At 33.5% G+C, this 26,425-nt stretch overlaps 3 pseudogenes; all 3 read left to right on the top strand.

The window, feature by feature from the left end:
* Positions 1-4,732: 4,732 nt before the first annotated feature.
* On the top strand, positions 4,733-25,429 carry LOC120203787 (annotated as a pseudogene).
* Positions 5,862-9,401, top strand: LOC120203786 (annotated as a pseudogene).
* LOC120203784 lies at positions 12,547-20,514 on the top strand (annotated as a pseudogene).
* Positions 25,430-26,425: the final 996 nt, after the last annotated feature.

Genomic DNA, 26,425 nt, shown 5'->3' with positions numbered 1-26,425 from the left:
TTGAGTTCAAGCCTTTTTGAGTTAAAGTTTCAATATTATATTTCGATTTCGAGTTGAACTTGATAATTTTTAGCTCGTGAGTTTGAGTCGAGTTGAGCTTACTTTTAAAGTTTTCAAGTTCGAGTCGAGCTCAGCAATACTTGAGTTCGACTTGGCTCGTTTAACAAACGACGTCGTTTGGTTTATTTTTTTTTAAAAAAAAAAACAAAATTGGCGGTTTTTCCGGTTTTCAGCCGGTCCGGTTCGAACGGTTCAACAGTTCCGACCGGTTCACTAGTAGCGATTCAACCGGTGTAGATTGAACCGGATTAGGCTACGATTCCCGGTTGAACCGGCCGATCCGGTCCGATTTTCTAAACACTGCGTTTAACAATCTTGTGACGCTCATTTGAAGTTGGGTACCAATCGCCCTCAAAGTGAAAATTAGTGATGTTTATTTTTTTTTCTCGTCGTTTTCTAATGACGTTCATTATTTTTCTAATTATTAGGGTTGAATGTAATAATAAAATTAAATTTATTCATTTAACATTCAGTATATTTGAATAATCGCATATTTTAGTAATGAAATTATGCCTAACAGCGTGTTAATGTGTGAATTAAGATTTGTTCGAGCTACCAAACTTTGGAAATATGTGGAAATGTGGTGTTAGTGATCATATGCCAAATTATACTCAAAGGTTGAAGATAAGCCACGTTGCAATGCCAAGTCGTCACAAAATGCTTACAAATTGAACAAATTGTGATCAACGACAGGAATCTGATAACTACATGTACTTCAAAATAGGCTTATTTCAAAATATTTATCTTGTACATCTAAGAATATAAAATACATTTATTAAAGTAAAATTTTAATATATATTAGTTGAAATGAGATATTAATTAAAAATACATTAGGTATCTAGACAAAAATTTGTGTAAATACTTAACTTTGATAAAAAATAATTGTTGGAAAGACACAATTTTATTGGTGTCGATAACACCGTCTTTCATTGGAACAGTGACCTTCACATTCATTAGGTGTCATCCAGTGATTGGATACAAGTTTGAACAACATTGTTATCTACATCCGAAATCATTACAAGTCCATAAAACAGTATGTGGTGGTAAGCTTTAATCGGAGAGATCAGGGTGTTCAAAAAACCAAAAGAATTTCAAGCAAAACCATGAACCAAAGTCATGTTAAGGTTATGGTTTGTGAGGGTCGCAAAGTCTTGTCATAATCTGATGGGAAATGAGTGATCGTTCTTATGTGCCATGCCTTAATAAATTATCAGCTTGCATTCTCTCGCTGGTTTTTCAGCGAATCTTTATAAAAATTTATGGTGATCCATGAAATGCTTAATAACATGCTGATTTTTTTTTTTTCCCTATGCTTTCGACCAAGTTTTTATTACACATTAAACTTGGAACCAACACAGTAGAATGTCCACAAAAACTTCTCAAAAGCATTCAATGGTATACTTGAACTCCATCCCATGGCCTCAAAATCAGCATTGGTTCCATGTTTACACGCATATTTCTTGTTCGATCAGTTACGTTGCATTACATTAAATGAAGAGAGTAACATAATTTGATCGTATGCGCATTATTATTATTGAATTGATAATTTATTAGCAAAAAGTATACATATCAATTTCATTGTAATTTAGGATTCAATAGTTAGGTACTACATGTATTGGCTAGAGTAATTTTTAGGTTTGGAGGAAGGAAATTTGGGTGGTTGAGATAAATTATGTAAGTAATATATATTACTCATGTTCAAGGGATATAAATTGAATTTTGGAAGGTTAAGATTATTGTCGAAACGATTTCCTTTTTAAAAATTGTTTTAAAGCGTGATGTGAGAAAAATCTCGTCTCGATTAATTTGAGTTTTTTTTTAAAATAAAAAGGTGGTTAGAGGAGTCGCCACCAATATTTGATTAGGGTGTGATTGAACACCAATGCGATTGTCATTTTAATAAAAGATTAATTTTAATTTTATTAAAACAACGATTTTAAGTCTAGGTGCCAAAAGCTAAGTTCGAGAGTCTATTACGCGTGGGGAATTATTCACACCCATTGGTACCTAGTCGATTACTTAATTATCTTTGTAATGAAACTTACAAATTCAAATTTAATTCAATTTAAGATCACTTTAAATAATGTTCTTGAATTTTATGCAAAAAAAAAATGATAATATTTAATTATTTTCTATTGAGAAGAAAATACTTTTCATGCCTTAAAGTAGTCAGGTCTTACTCCAATTGAAATAAAGGAATATTATCATCATGTAGACACTCATTTTCGTCCGAGACTTATTTAATATATATTAATATAGTTTTTGAAATTTTTTAAAAACATATAATATAGTTTTTAGAAAATGAATTTTGAAAACATAAATATACTTTTTAAAAATTAATTTTTGAATATATATATATATTATATAGTTTTAAAAATATTTTAGAATATATATATATATGTGGAGGTGAATAATATTAGACCAAATTATGGAGGTGAGGGTTGGCTTAAAGCCGGTAGAGAGAGAGAGGGCATCAATATTACGACAAATTCTATCATGTCAAGCAATTATTAATTGTATAATTAGCTTTAACCTCTGCTGCTCCAATCAAATAATTAAATCTTCTAAGGTATATTTTTATAATATATATTAAAAACATCATCTTCGGCCGTACCACTAGGCAGGTTAAGTGGATGATGGTGGGTATGTCCTTAGGAAAGCTTTAATTTGACTCGCTTTTCAATGCTCCCTACGCATACTCGTGGTCAACATTTCTACATATAAGAGTCGGTCCAGGCTAAATTTAAAATTAAAGCATGCTTATATTATAATAAATTGGATCACACCAAATCTACCAAGATTCCATTCATTAGTGTAAAATTTTGATTTGGGAGAAATAGTAATCTTATCAAATTAATTGGACGGTTAGAAATTTATTTGTATAAAAGGTGATATATACATATATAGAATCATGTTACTCGATGCAAAATTCTTTTAGTTTTACATAAATTTATAATTGATAGATGAATGAAAATATACGATCGAGATTAATAGTAGGAAATTATAAGATATTCACTAGAAAAACAATGAGTCAGTCTTAGTCATCTATTTTTTCTAAATCTATATAAAATTAAAAAGTTTTAAATCGTGTAAGTGGACCCTAAACTATATATATATGTGAGAGTAAAGATGGATTGAAGAGAATAGATAAAGACAATCACTCTTTAAAAAATTTAAATTATTATATATTTTAATTAATAATTTATTTTAATAAAAAAATCATAATTTTTTTATAAAATTTTAAATATTTATCCTTTAATAATTTTCTCTGTACCATTATCCACAAGATAAAATTCGTGAATTGACAAAGGTATACGTAAAGGATCATGCGGAAACACTCTAAAGATACATATGTTGTTAGTGGTGGAGTTACAGTTACAGGCGATTAAGGTCGTATGTTTTTTTAAGTGTAGAAAAAGAAGATAATTGATGAAGAAGATGAAGGTTTACCTATTTTTTTTTTTTACATATTAGAAGGTCGCCTGAAGTTACATATGTTGAACTTTAGTGTTGGTATCAGATGTAAAGTCAATGATAACTACTCGTTACTCTATCGAGTGAATAATTTCAATTGTCAGAGGATACAAAATTGTTACGAGAGGCTCTAAAGATACAATTTAACGTGATATGCGGAGGAGATATAACATGAATCAATCTTGAATTGCAAGTCAAACAACAATATGAGCGTCTACGGATCATTCTACTCAATGCATTTTCTCATGCTTATTTCCTGAAAGTTTTCAAATTTTCGTAACTTTGAAGTTATATTTCATTATCTAAATTTGCATCAATGTATCTCTAAAATTCAAAAGCTTCCTTCGTGACCAATTATGTGGTTGACGAGGATGAACCTACCACATATTAACACCTTTCAGAACAATAAATTTAGACCAAACAACCCATATCAACCTTGCTTTCATCAAACCCAACCATGTGTAATCATCATGCAAGTTCATCAAATCAACCCAGTCAAAATATGTCTTGTTACCTTCTCAATTGATGCATCACGATTAGAACCCTTAAGATTACTAGTAATCACTAGTGCCCTTAACTTCCTATTTAGCAAATTTTCAAGTTTCAAACCAATATTGCAATATCTCTAGTTTTTGGGTGTTGAAATTAGGTTGGCAACCATATCGAGATTGGTAGAATTTCAAAATTTGATTATCATTCTCAAAATGTTCGATAAAATATTTAGAACAGACTTTGATGAACCATTTTGCCGAAAGACATCCAAAATGAAAAATAGAGGTGTAATTAGAAAGAAAAAGAAATTATTGGGAACATGCAAAGTTAGGGTCCTTAATGGACTATTACCCCATTTTAATAAATAGCGAAAATTGATGATGTATGATTAAATGTGCATGGAAATGAACATGCAAGATATATAATTATGTTATGATGATTAATTCAATGTTTAAGCATGTTTACATAAAGATTCATATGCTAAATTATAAGTTATCAAACATGAATTTCCCTTAAATGATATGATATATATAAGAATTGTCAATTCATCCAATTTGATCTATATTAACGCTAAACCTAAAGCAACTATACATATGTTATTTTCCTCATACGTGAATATATGGATAGATGTTAGTTGCCTACGAGGCTATATGTAAATAATATAATGATGAATTAAATAATCCATCATGATATATATATATATATAAATATAAAAGAGTATTTGTTCTAAGTATTCACAACTATTTGATAATAAACGCTAAATCATCTTTATAATTATTGGTATTCAAACTCATAATTTCTAGAAACAAAACGATTCTTTTAACCACATATGTAAGTTAATTCGTGCCACTGAATGATATTTTACATCATTGAATGTTATAAGAAATTCATCATCTCATATCACGGTTATACAATCATTATACCTCTACTTGTTATATATTTACACCTTTGCAATGTCCACATCATTTCTGGAGGTCTAAATGTTTACTCGGATAGTAAATTTTAATATTATTTTGTTAATTTCGAAACTTGTAAACTTCAAAATTTATAAATTGTATATTTTAAATATATTTTTAAAGATTTTAAATTTTATGAAACCCTTATATCTGATATGGTTGATAATTTTAAATTAATAAAATTTTTAATACCAAAAATAAAATAAGAATTTCTTCTAGTCTTACATGTATTTAAAATCATCAAAATGCGTTTGAAAGATTGATTACAAATATTTAATATGATTGATAATATAAAAATGGGGCTTTCTAAGTATTTTTTTTAAAGTATCTCTCAATCTTGTCAGGTTTGGAAATAATACTTACAGAGGATTTGAAACAACAGGCAAGTGACCAAGAATCCTCCACCCCTATTACAATCAACTTTACAAATTTTGATAATATTATTGAATTATTATAAAATATACCAAGTATGTGGTTGTGTCGAAAGTCAAAGAGCAGGTGTGTGCCATCTTTCTCTCCTTTCCTTTGGTAGGGAAGATATGGTAATATTCAATTAATTATCTTCATTTATTATTTAAATATATTTTAACTATTATTATAGTAAAATTTATTTTAATTAGCTGACCTTATTTTCATATGTAATGGGGTAAGAGAAGATAGGATAGTAGGCTGTCCCAACGTCAAGGTGAGAACAATTTCCGTGGGAGACCTCAAACAGTCAAAATTATATGATTTTGTGATATTATTTAAAGATAAAAAAATTAATATTAAGAATAAAATCATCCAAGTTAAAAATAACATAAATTCCATATGGGGATGGATCAAAGTCATTTTCTAAAGTGTCTAGACAATTCTCTAATCCATAGTTTTCCCCTTCCCTCCCACTCTTTATATACATCCACCACTCATCACCCAGCTTTCCCAACCAAAGTGTTTCTACAAAAGAGGGAGAAACAACACCAACAATGGTGGGTAATTCCTCCTTCACCCCCCAAAATTTTATCCTTTTATGATATTCTCCTCTTAGCCTCTTTTTTTTTTTTTATAATAACCCTATTTTCTTCTTTGAGATTTGTCGACAGGAAGATGGTTTGAACCTTGAGGATACCAAATGGGAAGGCTATGCCGACTGGAGGAACCGACCAGCTTTAAAGGGAAAACATGGTGGCATTTTTGCTGCCTCTTTTGTCTTGGGTAATTAGCTTTTGTATTATATTTAACTTTATCTGTTTATAGGTTTTAACGATTGAAGTTTTGGTGGTGTGTTTCACTGGTGGAAGTACTGGAGAACTTGGCGTACTTGGCAAATGCCAGCAACCTGGTGATGTATCTGTCAAAGTACATGCACTTATCACCATCTAAATCCGCAAACAATGTCACCAATTTCATGGGCACTGCTTTCCTTCTAGCTTTGCTCGGAGGCTTCTTGTCGGATACTTTCCTCACCACTTAGCATCTCTACCTCATAAGCGCATTCATCGAGTTTCTGGTACTACTTCACACTCGAATATTATTATTTTTCTTTCGTTTTCTGCATTCTGGTGATTTTTTCTTTCTTTCGAGAAAGCAATTAGTTAGGGCCGCATGAAAAGATGAGTACTTTCAAGAAAACAGCAAAATAGGCACAAAAATTAAAGTAAAAGCAATGGTCAAACATTTGATTGTGCAAAGCATTAAAGGTTCGAGGGCCGTCATAGGCTCAAGCAACCCTATAACTTCGGTATAGTAGATCCAAGCAACCATCAAGGAGTGAGTATTCTGTTGAAATAAGTTGAGTCGAGTAAACAAAATTCAGTAAATGATGGGGTCCGCCATGGAAATGGAAACGTATTCAATCAAAGGCAACGCCTTGGGGGATGGGATTGGGAAGGTGGCGGGGACCCGTTGCTTTTAAACTATTTCTATCGCACATGAGAAACTTCTTTTTTTCTGGGTTTAGGCAAATTAAACATGTATATCTATCTTTGTCTTTATTGCTTTGAAATCTTGTCCCTGTTTGAAAAGCACCTGCTCTAGTTCGACACCTGTTCTCACAATGTCCAAATCGTCGCAACTTTGGGTGACTGCCGGAGGGCACATTTGTCCCATCACAGCTCCTATGGTCTACCTCTAGGATACGGTCATGTGATCCACCATTGACTATATATTAAGTGGGACGAGATTAGAAGATCGAATCAATCTTTCTTAAAATGGGTTTATCATCTAAAGAGCAAAAATGACATTTTTTTATTAAAAAAAATATATATATACGAATAGGTACTTATTTTAGGCAGGTTCATGAACCACGTGTGTGGCTAATTGTTACTGTGGTAGGCCGAAAGTGAGAATCTAACCCACAATCATCGTTCTTTTTAAAGCCTATTAGAAAACAGCACCAGGTTCATTACAACGAGATTTCATTGGTAAATGACATTGTTGTCCAAAATCTTGTGTGTGGATAATACGAGAGGAAGGGACCATTTTTTAAAGCATAATCATAAAATTAATTTCCCCACATTTGTCTAAATTAGTGTTTTAGCTCATCTTATTTCATATTTTAGTCCTTAATATTTTAAATTTTAATCAAAATGATTAATATTGGATGAAAATGATTAAATATATTATTGATGTTATATTTTCACATATGTTTAATTGATAGTGTAATACATGTCACGTTTTTAATTTATGTAATATGATATATATCAAATCAATAATTAAATGTAATACATGTCACGTTTTAATTTATGTAATATGATATATATCAAATCAATAATTAAATACATATAAAAATGACATGTGAATATCGTGTAGTACCATCGATCAACTAACGATATACATTCAATTAGTCAAAATTGAAAAGTTGGGTTAAAATATCTCAAAAAATAAAAATAGAAATCAAAGTAATCATTTTAAAATGTTAGAAAGAAATTTGTCCCTGTACCCTTTTTATTTTCATCAAGTTATCATCATTTGAACTCCGTCAACAATTTTAGCATTCCAACTGTAACCTTGTTGATAAATCGATCATTTATTTATTCCGATAATATCTGATATAAAATCGAATATGATTTTATTAGGGTTTGACCATTCTTACGATACAAGCTCGGGCTCCCTCCCTAAAGCCACCTGCCTGCAGTCCATCAACATCGTCGATTCCATGCGAGGAAGTTAGTGGAGCGAAAGCGGTTATGCTATTCGTAGGACTCTATCTCGTGGCACTCGGCATTGGAGGGATTAAGGGTTCTTTACCAACTCATGGTGCCGAGCAGTTTGATGAGCATACCCCAAAGGGAAGGAAGCAAAGATCGACTTTCTTCAACTACTTCGTCTTCAGTCTCTCGTTTGGCGCCCTTATTGCCGTCACATTCGTTGTTTGGATCGAAGATAACAAAGGGTGAGAATGGGGTTTCGAGATCTCCACCATTTCGATCTTGTTATCGATCCCGATCTTCCTCTCCGGTTCGACGTTCTATAGGAACAAAATACCCTTTGGCAGCCCTTTAACCACCATTTGCAAGGTACATTTTTGTATGCTAAAATTGAAGTCCTCAAAATAAGAAATGATTAATGTATGTGCTTGTGCAGGTTTTGCTTGCTGCTACGCTGAATTCTTGCGTAGGCCGAAGTCCAAGCAATGCCATTGCGACCTTGCCGCCAGCCCCTCCTATCAAACAGAAACCTGCAAGGAAACTGAAGAAAATTGTAAACAAATTCCGACGAATAGCCTCAAATTCATCGACAGAGCAGTGGTGAACAAGCCGAGTTACCGGGCACTCGAATGCTCGGTCCAGCAATTAGATGAAGTCAAGATTGTGCTTAAAATCCTTCCCATATTTGCTTGCACCATTTTCTCAATGCTGCCTAGCTCAGCTCTCAACATTCTCAGTCGAGCAAGCTGCTACCATGAACACTAAGCTCGGTTCATTGAAGACCCCTCCCGCTTCCCTACCGGTTTTTCCAGTCGTCTTCATCATGATTCTAGCACCGGTTTACGACCATTCATCATCCCATTCGCTCGGAGATTAACGAAAACCGAGACCGGCATCTCGCAATTGCAACGAATAGGGATCGGTTTGTTTATTTCAGTAATAGCCATGGCAGTGGCAGCTCTTGTCGAAATCAAGCGAAAAAGAGTGGCGATTAACACGGGAGCAGTATCTGTTCCTGGGATCGGCAGATCTTTTCACCTTGGCAGGCTTACTTGAATTTTTCTTCACCGAGGCGCCATCAAGCATGAGATCTTTGGCTACTTCTCTCTGCTGGGCTTCTTTGGCCAGGGGGTATTATTTGAGCTCGGTGATCGTATCGATAGTAAACAACGCGACAGAAACTCAGGAAACGGGCCGTGGCTCTCAGGTCATACGATAAACAGTTATCGTTGACAGATTCTACTGGCTTATGTGTGGGCTTAGCGTGTTGAATTTCACGCATTACCTTTAGAGGATATTGTTGATAGGCTTGTACATAGGCAACGGAGGGGGTTGCTCTTTATTTAATCCGTGACTTTTAAATTATGGATTACTTTTTTTAGTTTGATGTTACGTTGTATGAAATCAATGTTCATTTTAATTTCTTCGGATCATTTGGATTTAACATTCGGACATTTTAATTGTTTAAAATATTATTTTATTCAGTTGGATCAAATTAATTTTGTTGAGGCATAACTTGGGACTTGGGAGTGGTGGTTTCCGGTTAGTGTACAACAGAGGATAATTGACAAATGGTGACGGTTGATACCAATCGATGGTAGTAGTTCACTCCTTTTGATTTGAGCGAAAGGTTACGTACAGTTAAGATGTAATAGTTATGGAGGGGAGGAGAAGAAAGCCGATAATTGAGCCCTGGTCCTCCCTCATTGGGTCTACCACATTTATCCCTCTTTCTTTCTTACCAAAGTATAAGACTTGATAACAAGTTCATTTTTCTGATGTGAGCGGAGAGTTGCAACACTTGATCCTTATATTATATGGATGTTAATCGTATTCATAAATTTTTTATAACTTTCTTAAGAATTTTTATTGTATGACACCGATAGACAAATGTATGCTATTGAAAGATCGATATATTTGACATGGTATTGAATATCGATATGTTCACTAGACATCAGTAGCATTGTGTGGTGTTAGCTTGTTGTGAATGAAAATTGGCCTTATACGTGACCTTTTATGTGGAGGGGTCTCGATGATTGCCTCCTTTTAGATGATGGTATTTATCTCGAGTGTTGGGCTAATTCTAGTTCAATAGTGTGTCCGTTGAGAAAGGATCACTTCATGCCTATAATGATAGAGTTTTGGCATTTTACGAGTATTTATAATGAAGGTTGTTTGGTGAATGTATCTTAATGCCTTGGTAAAATATGCTGAAAATTTGTTATGCAGATTCTGTAGAACATAGTATACCAAATTTGTGGGAAATGCAATACCAAATTCAACATACCGTACCACGCCAAATTTAACAGAAAATATCACCCAAATTCAGTATATAATACTATGACAGATCGAACGGGACATACTGTTTGCACTCATATTTGTTCGAACTAACCCACATGGGCCCACCGAGTCGAATACTCCAAGCCCAACTCAAATTCAAGCCTGCAACAAACCTAAACCTAGGCCTTTACCTAGCTCATCTTTGTTCGTTACCCCCACACTCTCCTTGGTTTTGTATTAGAATGGAGGAAGACTTGCGATAGTCAACCTCAGTGTTTTCGATCGAAAACCTTTCAATTTCTTTTATGTTATATTTCTATAATGTTTTATTTAATTTCTATTATTTAAGCTATGTTTGATGATTATGTGTATATGATTATGGAAATGTGACATGTGAACATGTGTACACGAAAATACTCAATGTGAAAGTATCTATGTGAATAAGAGATACTTCGAATAATGAATGACAAATAATTATGTGGTTAAAAGCCCAAGATATATGTATGAGGATTAGGGTATAGTTGGCATGTCAAGAGTCGAGGGTTTTTATGTGGTCATTCGGGACAATTTATGTGGCACTTTGGTGCAAATTATGCGAACTGTGGTGACAACATTAGTGCACAATCTAATGTACTCAAATACTTAGAGTTCTCAGTAGTATACGTTGGACATTGAAAACAAAGTTATATAAAACGAATAATGTATAAAAATATACATTCTTGTTATGGAAAATAATTTGAATTCCTTATGAAATGTTTCTATGAAATAAATAATGATTTTGATTATATATTTTTAGTCGCCCGTAATTGCCTCACTAAGTCATCGACTTAACGTGTGATTTCCTCACTCGTAGGTTTGAAGAAAACTAAAGGTTGAAGTTTGTTGTGGATAGTATTCTCTTGTAAAGATCAGATCAAGACAAATTAAATGTAGGTTCTTTTAAATTGTAAATTGTTGGCATATACTATTCGTTTAATTTGAAATTTTGTGATCTATTTTTGTAAACTCATATTTTTGTATTTATGTAAATTATTAAAGACTTTATTTAATTATGAATGTGGTTTAAGTATGAATTTGGGTTTTGTTAAATACTTTAAATTAAAGGGTTTCATTTATTTTATTATGAATAAAAGTTCAAATTTTACTTATTTGTTAATAAAATATAATTTGAAAAGTCAATGTGACACCTCAGATTCGTATCCGGGTCGAGTACAGGTTAGGGGTATTACAATTCAACCAAAGACGTTATTTTTAGCGATGATATTTTTCGTATTTTTGTGATTATTGGACAAACACTTATGCATTCATTATTCTTCACATGTCATTTATCATCATCAACGTCGACAATACACATTAATGTCGACAATATCAGACATAATGTGAACCAAGATGACAAACATAATACTGATGACGATCCTATCGAAGAGCAACTAATACTGAAAAATCTCATGCGAAACATACAACCATACTGTGAACTCATTCACGGAGAAGTCAAAAGAAATGCAATGTTTTCATTTTTAATATAATATCATTTTTTTAATTATTATAATAATAATAATCTTGTATTATTTTTCATTATAATAATTTTATTATTATTATTATTATTATTATAGTAACGTTGAAATGTTAGTCCTCAGGGATAGAGTCAGGATTCAAAACTCAAGGAAGCAAAATATAATTAATCATAAATACGAGGAGGCAAATTGTAATATCATAGAAAAAGAAATGGGGAAAATAAAATAAATTAAAATTAAAAAACTTTAATTTATGATTTACTCAGATATTCTTTTAAATAATTAGAATGAGGGGGAAATGACCCCTCGTGACCAAGTATAACTTTCGTATAAAAATATCTTTTAAAGATATTAATAGGATACATCTTTAATCTATACGATTAAAAATTTATCAATTGAAAAATTAATATGAAATAAATGTTTATTCAGAAATTAACTTTTAAATGATTGATAGTAGGTAAATAAAGGAGAATTCTACTGTGCGGCAGCCTCACGTGAGATTTTCCCATAAACCAAATTAAAAAGTATAATCTTTAGCCGAACAGCTAACGTGCTGGATTTGAATTCTGTCAAAAGCAAAAAATGGAGCATTTATATTATATCTGCTTAACTTAAAAAAGGATACACTTGTGTTATTTTCGAAATTGCTGGAGATCTCGATGATATTTTCATTTTGTTTGGTGCTAAATTAACGATCCACCAAAAACGGTGCAATAATTACAGCAATCCATCATCACCTCCTCAACTTTCTCTTCTACGAGATTCCGCAAAAGAAGTCAAAAATAAAAATCTACGTCTTTCCACTTGCTTTGTCCACCGGCCATGGCGGCGGTTACCGTAGACTCGCTTCTCCAGAATCCTACGCTTTTACTTCGTCCCAAATCTAAGGTGTTGTTGAAACCGTCTCGCTCATTGGATTGTTCTCGAAATCGGAAGATTATCCACTTTCGGAGCTCTTGCTTTTGTAGCTTCAAGCCTAGCCGGTCGAGTCATGTCGTCAGAGCCAACTCATCGGAAACAGCTCTTGTTGACAACTTCGATACCTCCTCTTCCGATGACGTCTTGTACAAGGAGACTTTTCCCGTCAAGCGAATTGAAAAGGTTTTCTAATCTTCGGCTTTATTGTGTATTTGTTAGTACTTTGAAATAGCGTTGCTTGATATGTTTGGAAAGTTTAAAAAGTTTGATGTTAGTTTTGTAAGTCCTGCTGATCAATGAAGCTTAATTCAATACACTGTAATAATTCCTGGGAAAAAGTACTGTTTTCAACTCTAACAGATCTGACTACACTATTCTAGTATCAATATAACTTTGGAGAAAAGAAATTACTGATAATTTGAACAGAGATCAAGGATTAGGTTTCGGTTTAATTCGATGTTTTCTCTCGTTTTGATTGGCTATGAATTTCTTTGATTTGAAATGTTAGGTGGAGGGAAAAATTTTCATCAGGCTAGATCAATCGAAGAACCAGCTGGATTGGCAGCTTACAATAGGATGTAGTCTTCCAGGAAAGTGGATACTTCATTGGGGAGTTTCTTATCTTGGCGATAGTGGCAGGTTAGCCTTGATTCTAAGAGTTCCTCAGATGTTTTTGTAGGTTAAGGATTTGAATTTTATTCGTGCACAGAAAGATTCTACTTTACTGTCGGGGAGTTTAGTTATCAAAATAGAAGGGTATTTAGTACTTGTTTTTCTGTTTAGTAATAGATTGTCTTTGAATTTTGCAGTGAATGGATCAACCTCCTAAAACATGACCTCCTGGTTCAATTCCAATTAGAGTATGAATTGGCTTCTAATTTTTGTATTTCTGGCTGCCTTTTCATTATGAACATAACCGTATTGGGTAAGTGGAATATTTTCAGGACTATGCTATTGACACTCCCTTGAAGACATCGTCTAAAGGAGATATGTTTCACGAAGTAAAGATCGATTTTAACCCCAGCAGTGAAATTGCTGCTATACATTTTGTGTTCAAGGTTTGTATTTCCAATATTAATTGATTGAGTAAATGCTTCTCATTAGATATACTAAACATCAGTCAATCTTATTATTTGTGGGGTAATATGTTGCTGCAGGATGAAGAAACTGGAGCATGGTATCAGCACAGAGGTAGGGATTTTAAGGTGCCTCTGGTGGATTACCTCGAGGATGATGGCAATACAGTTGGAGCAAAAACAGGGTTTGGTGTATGGTCAGGTTGCTGAAAGTGTTATATTCTGTCCGCTATATTCTTTTTTTCTTTTCTTTTGTGCAAGAATCCCAACTTATTCAAGAAATCAGTTTCTGCTATTCGTTTAAATTAATCAAGTATAACTTTTTTAATACCAAATTCTAGTGTGAACAGTAATCATTCCTGATATAATATATATTATAGATCATGAAATTCAGTGGTTTTGAACTGATAATTAACTTTTATTGTAAACTGACAATGGCTTAATTTACTGAAAAGATGGGTAGGATTAACATCACTCAATCACTTTATTGTTATCGTCCTTGTATTCCGTGTGGTCTGTGACCTGTGCAATCACGAATTATAGTTAGTGTATCAGAGATTGAATTCTGCCTCGTTCCCTAAAGCCTCTTAGGTTCAGTTACAGAACAATATAGAATAATGAGTCAAGTGGCCTACTTTCTGATAATTTAGGGGATCCCCTCCGAGCCTGATTCATGGGATGTGGTTCAGGGTGGGAACACAGTGGACTATTTTTCTACCATATCTTTCGTATTCTCTCTGTTCCTTGTTCAGTGATATACTGATCCTTTCCCTTGGCTTCTCCTGATCCTAGGTGCTCTACAGCAATTCTCTAATGCGCTACTTAAAACAGAAGCATCACCTCCTGATATTCCAAACAACAACAACAACGAGTCCAAGGACTCTAAAAGTAAGAATAGTCCCCTTGAAGGGTTCTATGTGGCAGTCAACAGTAAAAGAAGTTTCTGTTGATAACATTGTGAGTGTCGCTGTTAGGAAGTCACCTGAAACTGCAAAATTTATGTTGTATTTGGAAACTGATATACCTGGAGATGTTGTGGTTCACTGGGGCATTTGCAGAGATGATGCTAAAAGATGGGAAACTCCTGCTGCTCCATATCCACCGGAAACAACTCTATTCAAGAACAAGGCTTTACGCACTTTGTTGCAGGTGTGAATTGTAACTATATTTCTCATTGATAACTTAAACGTAAGCTGAGTTCTTACCACAAACAAATAGTTCTATTCTTGCTAAAACATGTTAAGTAAGCATATATATTCTTGTTGACATGTCAGCAAATAATTTTATACCAATTTCACACTGTTGCTTTGTTTTCCTTTATTACTTGTGATAAATCAAAGCATATAATTTTTTGGGGCACAGATACAAAGATTTTTGTTAGATTATGCTGGAACACCTCTCTGTAGTTACTAAAGGATGTAAATATCAGAAGACATCACTAATCATAGTTTGCGACCATGCTATTTATCAAGTGTAAATGTCTAAAAGAATCTATTTGATGTAGCCTTGTTATAGGGTTTTGACCAACTTTTTCCCCTTTTTGACCCTCTTGGTTTAGAAGTATTGTTCTTACGTCAAAATCCTTCTTTTTTGCAGGCAAAAGCTACAGGAAACAGATCAGGAGCATTATTCACTTTAGATGAAGAAGTTTTTGGATTTCTTTTTGTCCTCAAGCTCGACGATAACACTTGGTTGAAATTTAAAGAAGACGACTTCTATGTTCCCCTCTATGGTGCAAGTAGTGTTCTGGGTCAACGGGGTCAATCTGATACTACAAGTGAAGAAATTTCTAGTAAATCATATACGGATGGTATCATCAATGAGATACGAAACTTGGTTACTGGCCTTAGCGCTGAGAAGAGTCAGAAGACCCAAACAAAGGAAGCACAAGAAAGCATTCTTGAAGAAATTGAACAGCTAGCTGCAGAAGCTTATAGCATCTTCCGGAGCTCCATTGCAACTTATCCAGAGGAAGATGTTTCAGAAACTGGTACTGATACAGTACATCCTGCTGTTAAAATATCCTCTGGAACAGGCACAGGTTTTGAAATATTGTTGCAAGGTTTCAACTGGGAATCTCATAAATCTGGACGATGGTATATGGAACTCAAAGAGAGAGCTTCAGAAATATCTTCGCTTGGATTTACTGTGATTTGGCTACCACCACCAACAGAGTCTGTGTCACCTGAAGGATACATGCCAAAGGACTTGTATAATCTAAATTCCAGGTACATATTTCAAGCTTGTACGTTGGTCAATCTTTCAGGGTAGACCATTTGGTGCTTGGACTAGGTCATAGAAGCTGAAACTTGCAAATATGAACTTTCAAATTCTTTTACATAACAAGTACTTTATGATAATTATAACCGAGAATCTCTAATAGGGAAAAAGAGAGATGAAACTGCATTTTTTTAGGTTTGCTTCAGTAGCTCATATAACGTTGGTTCCAAGTATCAGATCGTGGACCTTCTCTTCTGCAACTTGTTGTTTACTAACTGCCATGGTAAAACTAAAATGAGACTTCTGTTACTCTTATTAGTCTAAGATATAGCATGCAAATACCTATTGGACATCCAAAGGTGTAGAAAATCAATAGTTATTTCTTGCATATGAAAGAAAATATGTGTTCCATGATCCTCAAAGGGACTAAAGCAAAACATTGTGTAATTTTTCTTGATTTATCAGATATGGATCTATTGATGAGCTGAAGGAACTTGTGAAGAGCCTCCATGAAGTTGGTCTAAAAGTTCTCGGTGATGTTGTATTGAATCACCGTTGTGCACACTTCAAAAATCAGAATGGTATATGGAATATTTTTGGTGGGCGCCTAAATTGGGATGATCGTGCAGTGGTTGGTGACGATCCTCATTTTCAGGTATTGATGTTTTCTTTTGTTCTGGAAGCTTCGAGAAACATAGGACATTCAAGAGGTTCATAGATAGCATATCTTAAATTCCTTAGTTGGCTTACGACTGAGTTGTTGCACAAGTTCCTATACGGCTTACCTATAAATTTTGATTGTTATAGGAAAACATTGTTCATCTAGCTTCATGCATGTGTTTATGCTTGTTATCCAAATTTTCAATCCAAACCTGAATAACATTTCTTATTTTATGCTTGATATGTTGCAATTTCTTATACAGGGGCGGGGCAACAAAAGTAGTGGAGATAATTTCCATGCTGCTCCAAACATTGATCATTCCCAAGAGTTTGTGAGGAAGGATCTCAAAGAATGGCTTGGCTGGCTGAGGTTAAAATTTAATCTAATTTCTTTATACTATCTTATATGCATGAAAGGATTAGTAAAGCGTGTATTTTCTTAGTTTGATCATGCTTTTGCCTTCTTTTCTTTCCCTGTCAAAAGTTATGCAATGGAAACAGCTGGATATATGCTGAATATTTGGTTCAACACTAGTGATAACGTTGTCTTGTGTTGTGTCAGATCTTACTTAAAACCTTCTATATTGAGAATAGAAGATATACAATATAGGCATCATGAAATATTTATATATTATTTGCAGCTACTATGGATTGTGCTGTTTGTTCACATAATTCTATACGCTGCCAATAGGATGATTACGTAAATGAACTAGAAACACAGTTGCAGTTTATATTAATTAGTATTCATCCTTTGTTTCTAATTCAATACGTTTCCCAAGAGAAACAGGGTGTGCTAATTGAAAATTTTCCGTTCTGTAAACAACAAGGTGCAAAATAGTGGTTATTTGTCACAAGTTTTCCCAATAGGATTACGTAAATGAAACTAGAAACACAGTTGCAGTTTATATTATTAGTATTCATCCTTTGTTTCTAATTCAATACGTTTCCCAAGAGAAACAGGGGTGCTAATTGAAAATTTTCCGTTCTGTAAACAACAAGGTGCAAAATAGTGGTATTTGTCACAAGTTTTCAGCCCAATCCTCCATATTTGAAATTTAACCTTTTCCTTTCACAAAAAAGAAAAAAATAGAGAAGAAAGTTTCTTTTTTTTCTCACTGTATGGCCTAATTTACAGAAGGTTTGTGAAAATAAAGAAGTTATTTGATAATGGATTCTCTTGGCATAGCTATTAATAGTCGTCTTGCATCAAAATGCATTCCGTTGAGATATTTGATTGTTTCAATTGCTTAATCTTAGGTTCTACTTTTTGGTTAAACTCCCCTATTTTACACTTTAACTATTTGACTCCGCATGAACCAAGCGACCTCTGTGGTAAAGAATTGTTGTTATTCCTTCATATTTGTACTTATTCCAGATTAAAAAAAAAATTATTGAACTCCACCCCTCTCCCCCTTCAATGACAAGTCGTCTTCTGTTTCTTTCAAGAACATTTCTTACTTCATGTTTCTTTATAATACATACGTACTGCATGATTTATTGATTTGATATTTTGCTGTCATTTTGTGACATGTAGACAAGAAATTGGTTATGATGGATGGAGGCTGGATTTTGTCAGAGGATTTTGGGGTGGTTATGTCAAGGACTACTTGGATGCCAGTGAACCTTACTTTGCTGTGGGTGAATATTGGGATTCTCTTAGTTACACATACGGTGAAATGGACCGCAACCAAGATCCCATCGGCAGAGAATCATTGACTGGATCAATGCCACTAATGGAACTGCTGGTGCATTTGATGTCACAACCAAGGGGATTCTTCATTCAGTAAGTTTCTTTCAATTTCTCTGTAGAATTTTAGTGAAAGAAAAAATACAACCTTTTCTATTGGTTGCTGTCGTTGCTCTTCCTACAAATTGAGAACTACCATTGGTGTTTCCAGGTGTATTACACCTAGCTTTTATGGCATGCATGTTATCCTGTATCTTCTGCATCATTCAAACATTTAAGAGGTCGAGAAACTCTGAGGATTTTATTTTTTTACTTCTCTAACCTCTTCCTCTTGGCCGATTCTCCTTGGCAATTTTTTCTAATAATTTCCTAAAGTAGTAAGGCAAATGTTATTTTTACGGATAATTTCCCTCAGGCTCTGGAAAGATGGATATTGGAGATTATCAGATCAGAAAGGGAGGCCTCCTGGGGTTGTCGGATGGTGGCCATCTCGTGCTGTTACCTTCATAGAGAATCATGACACTGGTTCTACCCAGGTTGAATCTCACTCAAAGTCTTTAACTCTTCTAGTTTTTGTTTTTTTGCCAGCTGAAGTAATCCAAATGATGCATGCAAAATCAAGTGCATGTTATAATTACCCTGAACTGAAACGAGGCATGAAATTGTTGGAGTTCTTCTTTTCGTTCTCATGTACAAAATAAATTTTCTTTAGGTTTCATTTGAAATTTACTCAGTTCAAACATTTTATGGAAGAAAGCAGTGTTCACATGTAGAGTCCTATGAATTTCTTAATTGATCCTAAATGATTCTTTTTTGTAAAATGCTTTAAGCTAGATATTGTTACTTCTTTAAGTTCAAGGTAAGTCCAGTTCACTTTTAATATTAAGTCAGAGTGCACAGTATTCGCCTTCATATATGGGTTAATATATGTTCACTGCAATTTTATTTTGAGGAGAAAGAACGTGAAGTTCAAACTTTGAGGAGAGAGATTTATTTTTTCCCTTATCCATTAATCCTTTGTTTTTGCAACACTCTTGTAGGGTCATTGGAGGTTTCCAGGTGGAAAAGAAGTGCAAGGATATGCTTATATCTTGACTCATCCAGGAACACCAGCTGTGTTCTACGATCACATTTTCTCTCATTATCGATCTGAAATTGCTGCCCTTCTCTATCAGAAACAGAAACCAAATCCATTGCCGGAGTACAGTGAGTATCAAATACTTCGCTTCATATTGGTGTACTAAGGTTTATGTGGGAAGCTTTTCCAAATAATTTTCTCACCTTTATACTTGAGAACTAACACAATCTGATCGTTATAAAGAGAAAATTTTAGGAAGTAAACATAGACTGTTTATTAGAATTCCAAAGTACCGTGTGTGAAAAACCGGAAATGTTTGCTGGACTGATTCGAGTTCATCTAACTTGTTTATTCAGATTGCATGAATCCTATAGGCAGTTATTTTTGTTGGCAAAATCACCAACCTGGATAAATATTGACAAGCGGATTTCAACAAAGGAATATACTAACTTCATGTTGTGAATTATATAATGGCAGATTAAAATTGTCCAAGAGAGAGGGATGTTTATGCAGCCATCATGGACGAAAAAGTCGCAATGAAGATCGGACCAGGTTATTATGAGCCTCCAAGTGGTCCCCAAAGATGGTCTGTAGCCCTTGAAGGGAAAGATTACAAGGTTTGGGAAGCATCTTAAATGTAAACCATGGGCATTATCTATTTTTCGAAGTGTATATATCCTATACGGATATCGATCATCGAGTCGAAGAATGTTGAACCTGTATTATTGTATTTGTTTCGGGATAGCGGGGAGGGTCGGCCTCACTGATTATTTGGCATCGTTGTACCATTTGGCATTTTTACTCGGATATACTTGGGGTGGGGATTGATTAAAGGCAAGGCTAGACCAGGTGATTATGAAGCCAGTTAAGCTAATGTCGTAGGAAATATTATCCTTTGTATAAATAGGACATATATTTTTAAAAACATATTGTATTCATATTATTTTGTAATGAAATAAAACATTATTCAGTACTAAATTTGAACCTAAAATTATTAAGACTAGAATGCTATCCAACATGATCCATTATGTAGATTTAATTATTTTATTCTATTTTAAAAATGATATTTAATTTTTTCTTATGATAAAATCATAGTTTTCTCTAAAGTTTGTGCTATTGCCTATTTCTTTTTTCATCTTTGTTGGTTGGCGGTAATATAATTTTAGTGTTGGTTTTTGATCGTTAATATTTTTTTATATTGTTTTTCTCCTCTTATTTATTTTTTAGTTTCTAATAACTCGATTTTTATTATATGTGTTTTTTTAGTAGTTTGATTCCTTATTATGGTTCGTTTGCTGATACAACAAAATATATTCATATATATATTTATTCGGGTTTTTTTTGATAAATGTTTAACCTTTTCATTCTAAGCTTTTTGTATGATTTCAAGTGACTAATTTTTTTGTCAATAGTTATAGAGAATGTCATGGTTATATGTTCAGTTTATGTTTATAATTATAAAATTTTTATTGTAATTTTAAATATTTTAATAAATTAATTACTTTCATTTATATAAAAAAATGTAATATTTATTTTGGGCCGTCTGTGTCCCCAAGCTTTCTGGATAAAATTAACATGCAAGTATCTTTTTCATTCTAAAGAGCATTGTAGAAAAAAATTAATTAAATTAATCTTTTTATTATTGTCATATATGATAAAACAAAATTACACGTAGGAATGTTTATGCATGTCGTAGTTCCGCAATCACTTGGCAGCAAGGGCCCACCCAAATAAAATAATAATAAATTAATTGAATTGTTAATGGAAAATTTTCATTAAAAAATAGCAAAAAGTAGATATCAAATGGACTATTCGCCCATTTTTTCAAACATACTTATTTAATATGTGTTTTTATAATAAATATTTTAAAATATATATATATATATATAAATATATCATTTTACTAAAATATAAACAGATTATTAAAAATTAAATATTAAATACAATAATAAAATAATATAATATAATAATAATTTATCCTTAAACTATATATTTTATCAATTTAATTTTAATTTAAATAATTTAATATATTTAATTTTTTTTATTAATTTAACTTTTGTTTGTCTTTTAAATTACTTGTCCTTCTTCTAAAAATAATATGATACATTCTTCTTATTTTTTGATATAATAATAATAATTTATTATTTTTTTAAAAATGTAATTTTTAATTACTACTTTAATACACAAAAGAATTAAATTAAATATTATAAACATAAATATTAAATCTATTAAATTTTAAATTAATGGAATCAATTGGTTTATAATTAATTGAGAAGAAAAGACCTTTGTCTTATTTTTAAGAAAATGGTTCTCTGATAAAAATTTCCGTTTGTTTCCTGAGCAAATATCGGGAAAGAAAACCTTTTTTTCTTTTTCCTGTTGTTAACTCGTTGTGATTGTTAAGCTTTCTTTTGGAGAATCTTGGTTAACTCGCCGCGTTTACTCTGTATGAAAGTCTTTTTGATCCCTTTTATTGTTCTTTGATTTCTATTTCTAGAACTAGATTTGTTCATTTTGGCTTGTTTCTTTAATTTTGCTTAGATTTGTGTATGATAATTACATATCAAAGGAAAGTTCTCGGTTTGATTGCTAAGATAGTTGAAGCTTATTATCGTTGTTATTGTTATGGATCTTTGGTGTTAATTAGATTTGTTTTTAGCTTATTTTCATGCGATTTTAACGTCCTACGCGTAGATTCTACGGGTTTTTATGCTAGGTGTTAATTTGTTCAAATAATTCTAGAAATGATTGAATTACAATCTTAGTTTCATGTTTAATGGTTGTGATTTACTCAATCAGTGTCCTGAACAGAATTTAAAAGCAAAAGTGTGCTTTCTGTCATATTTGGTCCTTTTGTCTCAATTTCTTTATCTGTAAGCAATTTCCCACCTTTTTCTGTAGGAGTAGCATTTAAATCGATGTTTCCTAGCAATTGTTGTTTGAGATTCAAAGTTGTGAATGTTAATTAGAACCGTGGGATGTCAACTAGAGTTTATAGGATTGGAATGAGTTGCTTCTTGTTGTGTAGCCCTTGAGTGGGCCTTTGCATGCACCTCAAGTAAATATTGAGGTTTGAATGTCAGTCTGCATATAAAGTTATAGAACTCATCCAAATCTTGGTTTACTTGCAGAAGTCTGATTTTAGTCTGGTTTGGTTTCTGTTAATGTTAAATTTGATTTATAGTTCATTTTTTGCATCTTGTATTGATTCGGGATTGGTTTCCTTAAATCTACAGGAGGTGGTGAGAATGTCGACTCCCGCGAGGAAGAGACTGATGAGGGATTTTAAGAGGTTGCAGCAAGATCCTCCTGCTGGAATTAGTGGTGCTCCTCAAGATAACAACATTATGCTCTGGAATGCTGTTATATTTGGGTATATGATAAAATAAGAATGGACCCATATTCTTTTTTAGATTAAGATTCAATACAGTGCTAATGTCTTTACTTGATGGATTTGCAGGCCTGATGATACCCCATGGGATGGAGGTAAAATAAATTGTGGTGCATATTTTGGTTTGAAGTACCAAATTGTCTATGGATCTTTGGTTGATTTGTTTCACTGACTCTTTAAAAGATTGTTATGCACACTATATGTTGATATAATCCATCTAATTGGAGACAATTCATCAATAGTTCCGTACTCCAATAATGATGTTATCAATTTCCCATATAGTAATTGGTTAAATGCTTCAAAGGCTGAAGTTTGATTTGTTCGATGGGGAGTGGCATTTTTAATGCTCTCATAGACTTATTTTTCATGCGAATAGGTGAAACATAAGTGAACAATCTTTTCCCATGGACTTGAACCTTAGTAATTTTTTTAATTCAATGGCCTCAAGATTATTATTAAGGATGTTTTGAGAGGATGACTATAAGACCTCTGCATTGACCTTAAAGTGAGGACGGAATTATTCATGCATATTTCTGTTGTGAATTTTAATTTGAATAGTAGAATTTAAGTATTATAGCTTGGAGAATTATGACCGGATACTTTTATCACATAATGCAGGTAAACTGCTAACAACTATAAATTAATACATGCTTTGACTTTTTGAGTCTTTTAGGTACGTTTAAGCTGACACTTCAGTTCACGGAGGATTACCCAAACAAGCCACCTACGGTTCGTTTTGTATCTCGAATGTTCCATCCAAATAGTAAGCCTCTAGACAAATCCTATTATTTTTAACTGCATCCACGTTTTCAGCTTACATTTCATTTATTATTGCCTGCCAGGCGGTTTTTAAACTTTTTATTACTAGCTTCAACATTTTAGACATTGTGCAAGAAAACTTATTCTTTCTCGAATTATAGGTGCAATACATAGGGTGCAACTCTAGCATTTGTGCTTATCTCATTTTTCATGCTGTTATTTTTTGTTAACTATACCTTTGAATAAGTAGACCTAATATTGAGAAAGTGATTGATACTTGTGCTTTCTGAATGAATCCCTAAGTGGGTGTTTAAGGAGGACTATGTAGTATTTGTTTCTGAATCTGCAAACATGAGCGAATGTTTAGTAAACACAATGACATCATTTGCTAGCTTCTTGTGTCATAAGCATCCGTACAACTGAAGCTTTGAAGCTGATGTTGACATGGCAAATTTACATGTTCAACTTTAGTTTCTGGTTCTCGTCTTTTGATACTATATTATATTTTATTTTCTTATTATGATATAAGTTTTATCTCTGTGCTTTTATATTTTGGTAATCAACAGTTTTAGCCATTCTTGATCTGATCCCTATTTTATCCTGCAAATTTGTCAGTATATGCTGATGGAAGCATCTGTTGGACATTCTACAAAATCAATGGAGTCCAATTTATGATGTAGCTGCAATACTGACATCTATTCAGGTAGGTTATAATTTCTTCAGGCTTTCATTTGCGGCTCAGGACCATGGAATAAAATTTTTAATTCCAATTCCACCCTTCATAGTATATGCTTTGAAACCACCTGCCTAATATCGTAAACTTCCTTATGGAAGATGTTTGAAGCGAAAACATTGGTTACCTTTGCGAAGCTCTATAGACAACCAACTTCTGATATTTTGTTGGAAGATCTTTCATTATAATGATGATAATGGCATATATTTTTTTATCCTATCATTCATTCATGTGAAGGATCCAGAATCTAGATCTTTATTCCTGTGCATGCATCATATGTATGATATTGCTTAGCATTGACCTGTTGTGTGTATACATGGAACATATAGAAATTGGGCTTCAGGATAAACAATTGGAGGCAATAGAGGTAACTTTTCTTGTAAACATGTCGGTTAAGAATCATCAGTTCTAACCCAGATAGGTTATAAAACTGTGATTTTATTTCATTTAACTTGTATGACACTTATGGTGATCTCTCTCTCTCTCTCTCTCTCTCTCTCAGACTTGTTTTAAACCTCTCTTATTTTGTGTATGCAGTCATTGCTTTGTGATCCAAACCCAAACTCCCCTGCAAATTCAGAAGCTGCTCGGATGTTCAGTGAGAACAAGCGCGAATACAACAGGAGAGTGCGCGAGATTGTCGAGCAGAGTTGGACTGCCGATTGATATCTCATGTTGGACTCCACAGTAAGAACAAAGCGTGGATACAATAGGAGAGTATGCGAGACTGTCAAACGGAGTGCGGAGTGCTGATTCATAGCTTGAGGTTTGGTTTCTATGGAACAGCAAAAATTGTCCAATGGCCTGCTAAATAACACTGAAAACTGAAAATGTGTTGCAAACTATTTGACTTTATTAGCTGTTTGTGTTACGAAAATGAACGCTGCTCCTTGGGTAGCACTTTCATCTAGCGCTCAAAAAGCATAAATAAACCTTAAGTCGGTTAATCAAACTTGAAACTTACATTTGGGAACTTCTTGATGATGGTGATTTGTGTAAATACAAGTGGAACTATAAAGTTTACTTGTTCTGCAGATAAAATTATACTGCTAGATGATAATATATATTAGATAGGCATAATACTCTTATACTGTATACATCTATTCTTTAGTTTTTCTTTTCCCATTCTGTTTAATCACACACATACTCCTGTTGAGTTATATAAATACCGCGCAATTAGTTTAACCTACTACAAAAAACTTTCTACTCAAGTTTACTCTCTTCCATGGCTTCATTCTCTCAGCTGCCTGACTGCATGCACCTTCTTGACGTTTACCAACCCCATACAATACCAGTAAAGTACCCTATTCGTCATTCCGTTCAACTCGAAGTCACCATCATCTTTGATCGTGTAATCTGCCTTCATGACTGCTTACATGATCGTTTTACTGAAAATCTGATTCATTTTCCTGAACAAACTCTTCGATTCACGACATCATTGCCGACATGTTAAGGAGATTTCCAGTCGACCCAACATCTCTTGAATTTGGCATGGTCATTGATAAGATTATCCAGCGTGCTGTCACAATCGGGAAGTGTGATTCCAACATGGGACGTGAGGTACTGCCTCTAATCGTTAATGTTATCGACAAAGTTACTAAGACGTCTTCCGGGAAAGGGATTCGCTAAGGAGAGCTTTGGTGGAATCGGCATTGCAGGGAAACAACGGCATGGTTCCAGCGAATGAATCGTCGGTAAAGAAGATGTTGAAAAGGGTTCGAGTCGAAGAGGAAGATGAATACGAAGAAAGTAGGAAAAAGAGGCGAGTGAAGGGCGAAGACTGCGTTATATGTCTCGAGGAAATCGAGGTTGGTTCAACAGCTTCTCAGATGCCGTGCTCCCATAGTTTTCACGATCACTGCATCAAGAAGTGGTTGAAAGAAAGTCATTCTGTCCGCTTTGCCGATTTGAGATGCCAACTTAGATGGTTTTATTTGTTTCTTATTCATCAAATGGATATTTTGTAATTCCCAAACACTCTGTGAATGAATTTACTTAC

The sequence above is a fragment of the Hibiscus syriacus genome, unplaced genomic scaffold (assembly GCF_006381635.1).
Source record: "Hibiscus syriacus cultivar Baekdansim isolate YM2019G1 unplaced genomic scaffold, ASM638163v2 tig00010263_pilon, whole genome shotgun sequence".
NCBI classification, from domain to species: Eukaryota; Viridiplantae; Streptophyta; class Magnoliopsida; order Malvales; family Malvaceae; genus Hibiscus; species Hibiscus syriacus.
The sequence above is the reverse complement of the archived record's forward strand: the minus strand, read 5'-3'. Positions and strand labels throughout refer to the sequence as shown.